This window comes from Cyphomyrmex costatus, unplaced genomic scaffold (genome assembly GCF_001594065.2).
Source record: "Cyphomyrmex costatus isolate MS0001 unplaced genomic scaffold, Ccosl1.0 scaffold165, whole genome shotgun sequence".
NCBI lineage: Eukaryota > Metazoa > Arthropoda > Insecta > Hymenoptera > Formicidae > Cyphomyrmex > Cyphomyrmex costatus.
The window spans coordinates 26,460-40,485 of NW_017275663.1; the positions used below are offsets into that span (position 1 = coordinate 26,460).

General features: G+C 34.1%; 1 pseudogene; it reads right to left on the reverse strand.

Annotated features, from left to right (window-relative positions):
• Positions 1-3,316: 3,316 nt before the first annotated feature.
• LOC108771789 (putative nuclease HARBI1) lies at positions 3,317-14,021 on the reverse strand (annotated as a pseudogene).
• Between the last annotated feature and the right edge of the window lie 5 nt (positions 14,022-14,026).

Below are 14,026 nucleotides of genomic sequence, written 5' to 3' on the forward strand. Positions count from 1 at the left end.
TAATCTATACATTAAATAAATCAAGGTAAAATAATGCCATTAATTTTGATGAAAATATTCAAGGACTCTTAATATAACAATATTCAACATAAATTATTAAAAGGGCGAAGTAAGAGTCAGAAGTAAATTACATTTAAAATAATATTAAAATGTTAACATATTTACAATAGAAATATTACAAAAAATTGGTTAAAATTAAAAACATGATGTCCGTTACTTAAAATTAAAAACATGATGCGCGTAACAATTGTTAAAATTAAAAACATGCTGCGCGTAACAATTGTTACGCGCAGCATATTTTTAATTTTAAGTAACGGGCATCATGTTTTTAATTTTAAGCAATTTTTTGTAATATTTCTATTGTAAATATATTAACATTTTAATATTATTTTAAATGTAATTTACTTCTGACTCTTACTTCGCCCTTTTAATTTTTGTTGAATAATGCAATTAATTTTATCTTGGCTTACTTTCGCCATATCCTCTTCATTTAAAAATAAAGTTAATACTTCATCTTTATCCTCTAATAAGACCGGGAAATCATGCAATTACTGTAATCGCTGTTTCATCGCAAATCGCAAATATTCGTCCGTTCACTGTTGTATTGTCCGGTACTCGTTGCTCGTTTCGAATTACAAATCATGCGCATAGACCGCATGAACGCATCAGACGCATCAACTGCCTCAGGTCGAAAGAGAAGCAGTCAATGCGCTAAGTGGAGTGCTAAGAATTCAGTACGGTTAGTACAATCTGGGGAATTCAAGTACTCTCGAAGCGCTTTCGAAGCGCGCAATAGTTAATTCGGAACGACTTTCTATGCAGTCTACGCGCTTCATCCGTAACTCGGAACGCACCCTGTGTCGTCTCTTCATAGCTACCAACATAACCAAGATTTTTACATTTGGTACTACTTATTTATCTAGGAATGATATTCCGACATTGCTGAGTGTATACGAAACAAATAAGGTGACAAAATATTCTTTTGAATTTAGACTACCGTTTTCTGAACTATGGAAGGTATTTAGTACAAATTTAATATTCTAGTTTAATATTCTTAAAATGTGAAATCTACAACATGAAAATACTATATTTTATTTTGCAATTATAAAAGTTAACATAATTTTAATAATTAATGATTAATAATCATATTTTAATTTCTTAATTACAGTAGAAAAAGAAAATGGATTTACTTGCAAACACTGCAATGCATGTATCGTTTCATTAGACGCAGCATCCGTACATGAATGTTTAAGAGGAAAAGATATATATATGGACAGCAATAACGCTTTATTTATCAACGACATTTTAGAAGTTAATGATGAATGTAAGTTTATTTATTATGACAGCATAACTTGCTTATTAAATATAAAAGCTATTTTTCTTAATCTAATTTTAAAGTATTAATAATAAATTATGAACTAAAATATTATATAAAATCTTATTTAAAGTATCCGATACATGCAGTATTTAACTTATACATAATTTATGAAATATAAAATTCTTATTTCTTATTATTTATTCTTATAGTATATAGTAACTTCCAGAAAACAGTGCCAGAAACCATCGCAGGCAGTACAGATAGTGAACACTCTGCTAAACAAAGTAAAAGTTATACATATATATGGTATTATACATATATTTGAATATATTCGGAATAAAATTATTGTTTCATATTGTTTTTAAATGTTATTCATAAGCGCTATTTGGACTGATGAGGCAACAATGGCTCTTCTCAGTCTTTATGAAGCCAATAAGCATATGTTGGATCATCCTAAAAAGAAAACCAAAATTTGGACAGCAATATCAGATGGCCTAAAAAATTTCGAAATCCAGGTATGATAAAGAAACGACTTTTTCTAAACAAAATAAAATAATTTTATATGCTGTCTTTAAAGAGAACAATTCTAAATTTTGAGTATTTAACTATAAACTCCAACTATAATACTCCAACTTTATGTACAATATATAATATAGGATGGTTGTACACGCACATACACATACACACATACCGTGTCATAACAATGCTTTTCATTTTTAAAAATGTTTCTTCAGATGTCCAATGATCAGGTTAGATGGAAAATGAATATATTACAAAAAAAATACAAAGATTGTTGTGATAACAACAATAAGTCAGGCAGAGGTAGAATTGAATTTAAATGGTACAGTCAATTGGATGAAATATTTGGCAAAAATAAAGATGCTGTTGCCGCCCACACTGTATCGAGTAAAATAATAGGAACTAAAGTCGACAAACCTGCATTATCCGATCAAAGACATATTATAAGTTGTGGAACTTCCAAATCATTATTACCAGATATGGTTATAAGTGATCTTACAAGTCCCATCGCGTCTGCTGCTACAATTTCAATTGCCTCGCCATTGAATAATAAAAATACAGAAGCAAAAATTCGTCCCCGCCATGGAACAGGATCGAACTTAGCAAATAAAAAAATAAACATTGAACAACAGTGGCTAAAATTTCTAGAAACTAAAGAAATAAGAGATACTGAACGTCATAAAAGGCATATAACAGCTGAGAACAGAGCAATTGAAAGCTTTACGTTAAAGAAACAAATGGTATCTTTAAAAAGAAAACAGATGGAACAGAAAAAGGAACTATTACTTAAAAAATTGAAGGACAAAGAAAATAGACACACTGAATTAATGAGAATAGAAAAAAAAAATGCAACTTATTAAAAAAATTATTAAATCAAGAAAATGTAAAGGATATCTCCGATGATTCTGATGAATAGTAGATGATTGTTTTCAGTTTTGGCCTGTTTTCTAAAGCATATTATTCAGTAAATAAAATATGCTTCTGCTTTTATTTTATGTTTTTACTTGTTTTTAAATTTTATATATACATTTTATATTTTAGTTGAGATTAGAATATAATTTACCAAGTAACATCAGAAGTTTGCAATATAACGTATTGAAATACAATTATTAAAAGATTATTTTTATAGAAGGAAATAAATAGGAAAATTATCTTTGATAGCTATAACGAGTAGATGACTATTTACTACCAATTATTTTTTTATAATTTGTTTTTATTAAAGAACAGTTCTATAAGTCTAATTAGCTATAATGAAAATGTAATGTTCAATCTAATGTCTTTCGTTTTTTTTTTCATTAAGATTACTATTGTACCTGTTACAGTAGAATTACTACTATTGTACTATTGTGAGTAGAGTTTTTAAATAAAACAATGTTTATCTTCCAATTGTGTGTCATGGTCAAATATTTTTATTTATAACTTTTTCATAATCATATACATAAATTTTTCATACTCAGTTATACATATACATATTTATTCCTGATCAAATATTTCTCTTAATACTTGCATTCTTCGATCTAACTGAAGTCCGCAATTAATATTTTCGTCCAAATCATCTATATTAACAATATCATTTAGTTCCTCACATTCCACATTATCATTAAAATTTTCATCACCACAGTCTAAACAAAAATTATGTAACATACATGCAGCTACAATTGTATTTGTAATAAATGGTAAATTGCAATATTCTGTAAAAAATTTAATTCGTCGAAAACGTCCTTTCAGATAGCCAAATGCTTTTTCTACAACCATACGCGTTGAAGAATGTATGAAATTAAATTCAGTTTGATGGGGAGTAAGGTGACCATTATCACGGAAAGGAGGAACAAGCCATTGTAATGATGGATATGCAGAATCCCCAAGTATAAATTTTCCATCTGGAAAAATTACTTCTCTATTCTCACAAGCTGAACTGTATAATGGTGACTTTTTTAGAATTCGTGCGTCATGAAGAGAACCCGGTTGACCACAATATATGTTAGTCAATTTCATATCCGAATCTACAACAGCTTGTAAGTTTATAGAGAAGTATTTTTTCCGATTACAATAATCTCTTGCATTTTCCACATTAGGTTTCTCTATCCTAATATGAGTACAATCAATAGCCCCTATTACATTTGGAATGCCTCCCAAATAACAATATGTTATCCAAAAGGTTTCTAAAAGATATCTTATTTTTGAATCTGATAACTTAGAGAAACTTCTTAAAGATCACATAAAGATAACTGAATATATGTTATCTAATGCGTCGTTTTTTGAGAACAGAAAGATGTCACAAAAATGATATTTAAAAGATTTCTTAAATTGGACATCTTTATGATTAACATATATATTCATATTTATGATGTCTTAAAGAAATCTGTTATATGTTAATATATAAATTTCTTTAAAAAGAGGGTTTACAGGTTATGTTTGCAGGTTTGAATTAATTAATCTTGCCGTTCACTTCATCAGGGCGAGGAATGCACTGATACGTATCTATTAGCGATTTCGGCTGGAAAAATGAGTGTGCACTGGTGCATATTAAAACCGTTGTACACTGTTAATCTACCACCGCGGTAGTACACGGATATAACATATGCACGAACATGTACATTGTACACGGACTTAACATGCACCAGTGTACACTAGTGCGTCCCACCCGAAATTGCTAAGTATCACTGCACCCTCGCCCTGATGAAGTAAATGGCAAGATTATGAATTCACAGAACGTTGGCGCGATAATCTACAAACCTTCTGGCATCTTTGAAACAGAATCTTTCTTAATAACATCAAATGAATTTCTCATAAAAGATATCATAATTATGTCTCGTTTCTGAACTGTCAAAAATCATACAACATATTGATATCTTTTATGAGAGAACAAACTAATATCATTTAGCATGACATCATAAAGATAACAATTTCAAGACATCTCTCAAATCGGATATCTTAAAGAGTTCTCTTGGTAGATTCTCTAATAAATGATTATTATGAGATATCGTTTAGACATCATTTTAAAGATAACTAAATGTTCTCTTGAAAAAGTTCTCTTAAAGTTTTCATTCTGACAAGCATGCTGTCTGGGCTCTCTTAGCATAAAACTGTTGACAAACATATGCGACGTGTTGTCCTTTAGGCCACTGAATAATATCATCTAATTTTGTTAAAATCCAAGCTGTTACTCGGCGAATTACTCGGAAGACAGATGAAATAAAGAAACGTTAAATCTATCTGATATTGTTCGTAGAGGTTCTGTGTTCGCCATGTGCCACAAAAATATAAGAAAACTGAGTTTTGCTTCTATTGGTTTTACTCCAAATGAATGTGAAGGAATATATCCACTTTCATGCAATTGATCTAAAATATATAAAGAATTAGAGGCCTCAAATATTGAAAACTCATGTTTAAAAATTAAAAATTTCAATTTTTTGAGTAAATATTACCTATTAATCGAATTGCTGTAATACGATTTAGTCGCAAATGCTCTTTAAATTCTAAATCGGTCCAACTATCCACAACATGAAGGTAATGTTCGACCCGATGTCTTTTATATCCACTCATCAAATATTTCATTAGGGGAAATAAGATTAAATCGTCATTTTCTTCAGTGCTTGAAGATATATTACTGACTGAAAGACTACTATTATTCCAATCTGTTTCACTGATATTTAAGTTTTCTTGTTCTGTACTTGAACTGGTATTTACTATACTCTCCGTTAAAAGATTAACCGCTACCTTTTCTTGCATATTCATCTATATAAAGGTTATTTAATTGATAAATAAAATTAATTAATTTTGTTAACAAAATAAAATTATGTATGTATATATACGTATTTATTGTACCTTTCACAAATAAATCGTTGTAAAATAAACATTAAAATAGAGCTTTGTTAAAATTAATGTTAGCACTTGGCAAATCCTTTATTGATGCAATTTGATATTTTGATTTTTTAATTAAAATTACAAACCGTTGATCAAATTCACCGAGTAAATATACCAGAATACTTTTCCTATTAGAAACACTAGTGTAAAGTGACTGCACTTCACTCTAGCGGTGAAATGAAAAAGCTAAATAGCGTTTCAGCTATAAGCCGACACTGTGTAACACTGTGTCACACAATGCTACACTGTGTTTCGTAGCTGGAAAGCACCCAATCTCCTGACTAGAATGTCACTAGAAAATACAAGGCTACACAGCCCTCGGCTAGAGTTCTAGATATCAGAGAAGCGCAACCGGCTTAAGTCAGTATCGCAAAATTACTAAGAAAAGTATTAAAAATGGCGTCGTTTGCAGACGAGACCAATCGTCTATTAGTCAGCCATTTTTAATACCACTGAATGAATGTCATGATTAGCTGACAGTCAGCTAATCAGGACGCGGAACATCGCTTCTCCGATATCTAGGACTCTACCTTCGGCTAAGTACAGATGTGTAGTGTTGTGTCGACAATAACGGACAATTGGAACGTAAGGGTCTACGCACAATAGGAAAAATATTAGGAACAGATATTAAATATAATAATTTTAACCTGTTAGAAAGCGCACATTCCACAGTACACAGTTCTGATAGGTTAAAATTCTTACATTTAATATCTGTTCCTAATATTTCTCCTATTGTGCGCAGACCCTAACTTGTGTCGCCGTGTGCACGAAAGTGTCTAGGAATATTGTAATTGGAAAGCACCCAGTGTCTACTTGTGTCGTAGCTGGAAAGCACCCATTTTTGGGCCTAATGTAGGTCGCATTTAGTCTCACGTTTCTTAGTACACTTTACGCCTTTAGGCCGTCTGCCTGCGTTTACATGCGTTAAAGCTAGATAGGTCGTGCGGCCCATAGAGATAGTAGTACTAGAGTACGCATTGTCGGAAATTTGAGGAGTGGGGATAATTCTATCTAGAAAAGGACGCACTCATTTGGAACCGTTTCGTTCTCTCTCGTTTCGCGCATGCGTATAGCCGTATACTCTGAGAGAGGGGATTGAAAGAAAGAATAAGGAATTGGAAGAGCAACCCTTGGCACTGGGAAACCCTTAACCTTATCAATTCTTTGTTTGATTCCAAAGAGATCAGGCTTGTCCGGTCATTCTTGGAAAGCCAAAAGTTTCTTTCCGCGAGACTTAACTAAACCATGTGAATTTGACTATCTTTATAAGAAACAATCTGGTGGTGCTGGCCAATATGCTCGCATAACTGGAATTATAGAGGTATAAGTAATAGATTTTTATCATTAATATTTATTGATATTATTCATCGAGAGCCCTTAACCTTATTAAACTCAATTCTCTGTTTGATTCCAAAGTGATCAGGCTCAATCAGGCTTGTCCGGTCATGTAATGATGAAACTTTTCTCGTTCGACTCGTTCTTTCTTTCGATTCCCTCTCTCAGAGTATATGGCTATACGCATGCGCGAAACGAGAGAGAACGAAAAGGCCCAAATGAGTGCGTCCTTTTCTAGATAGGATTACCCCCACTCCTACAATGCGTACTCTAGTACTACTATCTCTATCTGCGGCCTAAGAGAGGTCAGGAATCTTGAAAAAAATCCCTCACCTAAGCGAGGTTACAGCTATTTACACCGTCGCGACCTGTCGTGTTTAGGTTAGATTTAGAGTATAGATGGCGGCGTAAACGTAGGGTGTAAACTAGGCCATTGATGGCGAAGACGCAGCAAAAATCATGCATAATCTGTCTATTTATATAAATTGTCCATTTAATAAAATATTTTTATTAAAAGTATATATAGACAATTCGAAACATCTCTGTCAATAAAGTAACAGTGGAGCAGTACGTCAGATGAACAACTCGAGAACTGGACCGTGGATCGAGTCACGAGTTCAAATCCCTATCAGGTTTAAAAGTTTTTTCCTAGGTATTATTAATCAGTTCAGCACTTAAGGAGAGGACACAAATGATGGAAAAAGAAATCTAATTAATAAGAATTTAATTTAATTAATAAGAATTTAATTAAATTAAGAATTGCTGTAACTTTTTTTTTCGGCAACCTATGCGCGATTTTTGCCATCAATAGCTAATTAGTTAGATCATTCTATATCTGCCGCGTTTTTGCTGTCACGACGTGACGGCAGACTGTGCTCGATTTTTGCTGCGTTTTTGCTGTCAGTACTGGTTATGTCAAGTTAAGATGTATTTTTACCGCGTTTCGCTGTCGCGATGTGTTAGCAAATAATGATTGATTTTTGTTGTATTTTTATCGTTGTATTATGTTGGCAGGCTAAGCTGTTAGAAACTAAGCTTAATGAGGAAGCAGCAGTTTGATATCTGCTGTAACGTCATGGTCAAGTTTGCTGGCATACTGCTGGCATACTGGTAGCATTTTGCTATCCGGGTGAATGTTGCAAAGTGTATGAGTGGATGCAGTGAGTTCCGCCCCCCCCCCCTGCGGGGGGGCTCCACGACTGTTAAAAATAACCTAACCCAACCCATTCAGTGGTGTGAGATAGCTCTCGTTTCGCCTAAAAAGTCGAAACCCACGTGCAACAGTACAATCATGGAAATGTTTTCGCATAGGAAGTCATACGCCTGTACTGTTGTACGTGGGTTTCGACTTTCTACGCGAAGCAAGAGCTACCTCACACCACTAAGTGGGTTGGGTTAGGTTATTTTTAACAGTAGTGAAGGCCCCCCGCAGGGGGGGGGCGGAACCTACTGTATGTACACATACGACTTCTATAATTATACTGTTGCACGTGGATTTCGACTTTCCACGCGAAACGAGAACTACCTCACACCACTAAATGGGTTGGGTTAGGTTATTTTTAACAATAGTGGAGCCCCCCCGTAGGGGTGGCGGAAACTACTGCATTCACATGAAGCGACTCTAACCCATGGTGGAAGTATTTAATCCTTCCACCATGCTCTAACCTAACCTCTTTCTATGCTAAGAAGCTAGCAACTTCCATGTCGCTTTTATGTTATAAAGTGTATGAGTGGATTTTGGGGGAGGTGAGAGTTACTTCGCGTGGAAAGTTTAACCTTTAGATACCCAGTATTATAAAAATAACAAATTTTTTATAAGAAGACTACACTGTATATTTATATTTGTGTAAATAAAAACCTTCCGCCGACATTCTTGATCCGTCATCTTGAAATTTTGAAAAGTACGTTTCGCCATTTTGAAGCTTGGACATTGCGGACGCGATATTTGAAGGTTAAATAGTTATCTGGTTGCTCACTATATGAAAAAAAAAATCATTTTTGAAATCAAATTGCCAAAAATTTCCATTTTTTCTCAAAAAAATGGCCGTAACTTTTTCAAAATTTATTTTTTTGCAAATCTGTTAGCAGATACTGAAAGAGCGATCCCAAATACGTAGGAAATGGTCCATCCGAAATTTTTTACGCCCCTAATAGACGAGAAAATTAACTTTGAAAATGATTGGAAAAAAGTGTCCGTTCGGGCGTTAAAGGGTTAAACAAACCGGAATCTCAACAATTCATACGAACAATTTGACTTGGCAGTGACACGGGCGAGCAGTAACGACAATCCTGAGTTCACAAATTCTTACGCTCGAGCGGACGGCACGCGTTCATCGACAGAAACAATGGCGTTACAGTTTGCCGGTACGACATCGGCCGAATCAAATCCGCGTAAATTTTCACACGCGATCCGCTCGAGACGCTCACAAAATATTACGCGATCGGTGGCTTTACAAGAAAATCGGAATGACGCTCGCCTCACCAAGATATTCCTCATCAGCCGCTTCCTTCAAAAGTCTGCACGAGAGCCGATAGCAGTGCTCGTCTTCGACGAATATTCTCGAAATTCCTGACAAGTTATGGGCGAGATCCTGCATCCTTTCTAGGAGTCCGTCACTGCACAAGTGCCGATCGGAAGTTTCCGCGGATTCACGCAGGCCGGCAGGCCCTCTCTTATCGGGCCTCTGCTTGCTCTAATTGGCTCGCCGCGACCGCGTGACCTCGCGACGAATCCCGCGGGTCCTTGCATGTCGCGTATCCTCCCATGATCGTTGTGGGTTACGGTGCTTCGACGGATGTCCTGCCTGTGAGTCCGTTCCCAGCTGACGTCTCTCTCCAAGGCGTCTGCAATGACGGTGCGATAATCCACCAAATAATAGCGACATTAGTAACAAATATGAAATAATACGACCTGCGTGTAACGCGCTTCTCATGACTTCAGCCAAACTCTTCATACAGCCATCTCTCGATCGTAGGAGGCGACGTCTTCTCTCTTCTAGCGATAGGTGAGGCGGCCGAACACAAGAATACAGCGTAGCCACCGGCTCTGATCGTGAATTACCGGCAAAATCCGAGCTCAGGTCGTCTTAATATTAACTAAAACTTAACTAAATAGCGACAAGAAGAAGAAAGAAAGAAAATAATACAATAATCGCAAAAAGAGAATAAAAATAAGCAAACAATAAATTGAATAAAGGCCAAATGACGGTCAAGCAAGATTTAGGTTGCTACAATAATGTGTGAATTTATTTACCACGTATGTAGTCTCCTTTAATCGCGCGCCGAAATATTTTCAGTCTTTAACAAACGCAACTCTAAATAACTACCGTAGTAATATCACTAGTTAAATTGACATGCAATTTAACGATATTTGATGCTTATAGCATCTTATTAGATCTTAATAATATGTTGAAAGACATATTAAAATTTAATATTAAAGTAATGATAAATTTAAAATCTGTGAAAAATAAGATTGCGAAGAATATCACAACATTTACATTACCTTACTGATGAGTCCAGTAGTGGAAGCCGGGACGAAACGCCAACTTGTGATATTCTTCGCAATCTTATTTTTCACAGATTTTAAATTTATCATTACTTTAATATTAAATTTTAATATATGTCTTTCAACATATTATTAAGATCTAATAAGATACTATAAGCATCAAATATCGTTAAATTGCATGTCAATTTAACTAGTGATATTACTACGGTAGTTATTTAGAGTTGCGTTTGTTAAAGACTGAAAATATTTTGGCGCGCGATTAAAGGAGACTACATACGTGGTAAATAAATTCACACATTATTGTAGCAACCTAAATCTTGCTTGACCGTCATTTGGCCTTTAATCTTTATTCAATTTATTGTTTGAAATTCCAACGGTCCTACAAATATTGTAATAATAAAAATAAGGGTAAATATCTAGAAAAGGGGAGCCCCCCCCCCGATGATCTTGACCTTGACATATGTTGTCAAGGTCATGACCCTGAGTAACCTCCCGCAGGTTTTAGGTGGCGGTCACTGTCCGTTAAAAAGTTATTAACAAAAAAAGTTTCAAAATTAACGTACCATTTCTCGGAAATTATACATATTAACGTATCATTTCTGCCATATATGTATTATAACAAGTACTATTTTACATCTCCTTCTGTTTAGAAACGTTAAACTTTCCACGCGAAGTAACTCTCACCTCCCCCAATCCCCTGCGAAGGGGCACACGACTTCTACGATTGTACTGTTGCTATGATAGTATTATCGGGGCAGACCTTTGTCGACGGTGTGGGTGCGGGGGGGGTGGCCGAAGGCCATATTAAAACTTCCTAACATCTCTCACCTTCATTCACATCTCCACCATTTTCGATTCACCATGCTCCCTCCCCCGCACCCACACCGTCACAGAAGTCTGCCCCGGCAGTACTATCATAGCAACAATACAATCGTAGAAGTCGTGTGCCCCTTCGCGGGGGGTTGGGGAAGGTGAGAGTTACTTCGCGTGGAAAGTTTAACGTTTCTAAACGAAAGGAGATGTAAAATAGTACTTGTTATAATACATATATGGCAGAAATGATACGTTAATATGTATAATTTCCGAGAAATGGTACGTTAATTTTGAAACTTTTTTTTGTTAATAACTTTTTAACGGACAGCGACCGCCACCTAAAACCTGCGGGAGGTCACTCAGGGTCATGACCTTGATACAACATATGTCAAGGTCAAAATCATCGGAGGGGACTCCCCTTTTCTAGATATTTACCAAAATAAGTAATACAATAATCGCAAGAAGGAAATAAAAATAAATTATAATGCCGCACATTCGCTTGTGAGCTCGCCCGTTAACCCTAAAGGACTCAGGATCTCGCATTATGCTGCTTTTCCGAGTGACTGACAAAATGTCACGTCACAGTTTATATGATAGTGTATGTATTAGTGCGTACGTATTATTTCCGCAAGTGTAATGCGCATGACGTATCATTTTTCATCTTTGTTTTTCATCGAATATTAAAGGATATAATGATACATCAAATAATAATGCACAAATAATAACAAATAATTGATTAAAATCGATTTCTTTATTCAAATTTGTATAAAAATTATTTCCGCAAGTGCAGAAATGTATTAGGCGAATAGTTACTATTGGATCCAATATTATTCAAACTATTGGAGTCCTAATAGTAACTATTGAAGCATCAATAGTAACTATTGGAGTCCTAATAGTAATTATTGAAGCATCAATAGTAACTACTGGAGTCTCAGTAGTAACTATTGGAGTCTCAGTAGTAACTACTGGAGTCTCAATAGTAACTACTGGAGTCTCAATAGTAACTACTGGAGTCTCAATAGTAACTACTGGAGTCTCAGTAGTAACTACTGGAACACCAATAGTAACTATTGATTCTTAACAGTTTTTTTCCGTAAGAGAAGGGTGTGGGGGAGGGAGTATGGTGAATCGAAAATGGTGGAGATGTAAATGAAAGGTGAGAGATGTTAGGAAGTTTTAATACGGCCTTGAATGCGGACAGAGAAGGAGACGTTTCTCAATTTTTCATTAAAATCATCACTTTTTGACTGCTTGTATCTCCAGAATGGCTTGACTGATTTTATATTTTTTTGGCTCAAATTACTCGTGGGGGTGCCACCTTTCAGGATATATAACGTTCGATTCAAAATTTTTTATATTTTAGTAGTTATGCACCCCCGAAAAATGGACTTTGGTGGCGCGGGATAAGAGACTTGTAGTGTCTTTCAGTTTTTGAACATGGCCGGAGACACTACCGCGTCTTCTGATATACACTGGTGAAAATAAAAATCGAAACCTAATGTAAGGGAAGAGTAACAAAAATATTAACGAATTTTCTAGGTAGCAAAACTGGAAACAGAACGTAAAAGAGACTTATTTTGATTTTTATTTTTGACAAGGTATATATGACTTTTATATTTGTATTAGATTTTAATAATTTGTGACTAGGTGAATATGACTTTTAGTTTTTGAATTTTTTAAACAATGTTAAAATTTATATTTTTATTAGGATCAAAGATGGAATAACAGATATGAAGTCTAAGTTTATATACAGATTCTCGAATTTTAGTATTATGAATTTATGTAATGACAGTTTAACTATGTAGATATATTGCTGTATCATTGAAAATGACACGATCGATGTCGAAACTTGTTTGATTTTGTTTTATTGTATTATCATATGAATTAAATTAATGTGTTAGATAAAATTGGCTCTACGCCCTATTTGCATTTTTATATTGTTTTATACATATAGAGCCTTCTTATTAATTTTTATAATTTTTGTAAAAGAGACTTTTGCGCTTTTTTAACATATTATTGTTGCAATTTTTATTTTCTAGAAACTTCGTTTATGCTTCTGTTATTCTCCCCTTTATTACATAAGTATATTCGGCTTATGCTTCAATTTCTATTTTCATCAGAGTATTAATGAAGCTTATATTTAAATCAACAGGACTGTTTACATCTACGAATATTTCATGCAAAAATTAATAACCTAAGACAATTTATAATTACAATACAATATTTTATTACATAATAAAATTACTATTAATAAAAACCTATGTAATAATATGATCATTTTGAGATCATTAATTTTCTTCACAAAAGCGCGACGATTTTTTATACAATTTAGTATTTATTCGCTATAAATATTATAAATTGATATACTTTGTCTTATCACCACATTAAATGCATAATAATTCTCATTAAAACACTTTCACAGATGTCTACATATATTGTAATAGATCATCTTGACCGCTAATATAAATTTATTTAAAACTGTTTTTATTTTATCTTTTTAACTGGTTCAAATCATGACATCCAGAGCATAAATCACGTAATGAAAAAACTTCATGTTTTCATTAAAACTTTTATGTAAATCTCTAAATATACATATGTAACATATGTATACATACATGCATGTATGAGTTTTTCATCAAATATCAGAATCAATGTTATTGCCATATTTG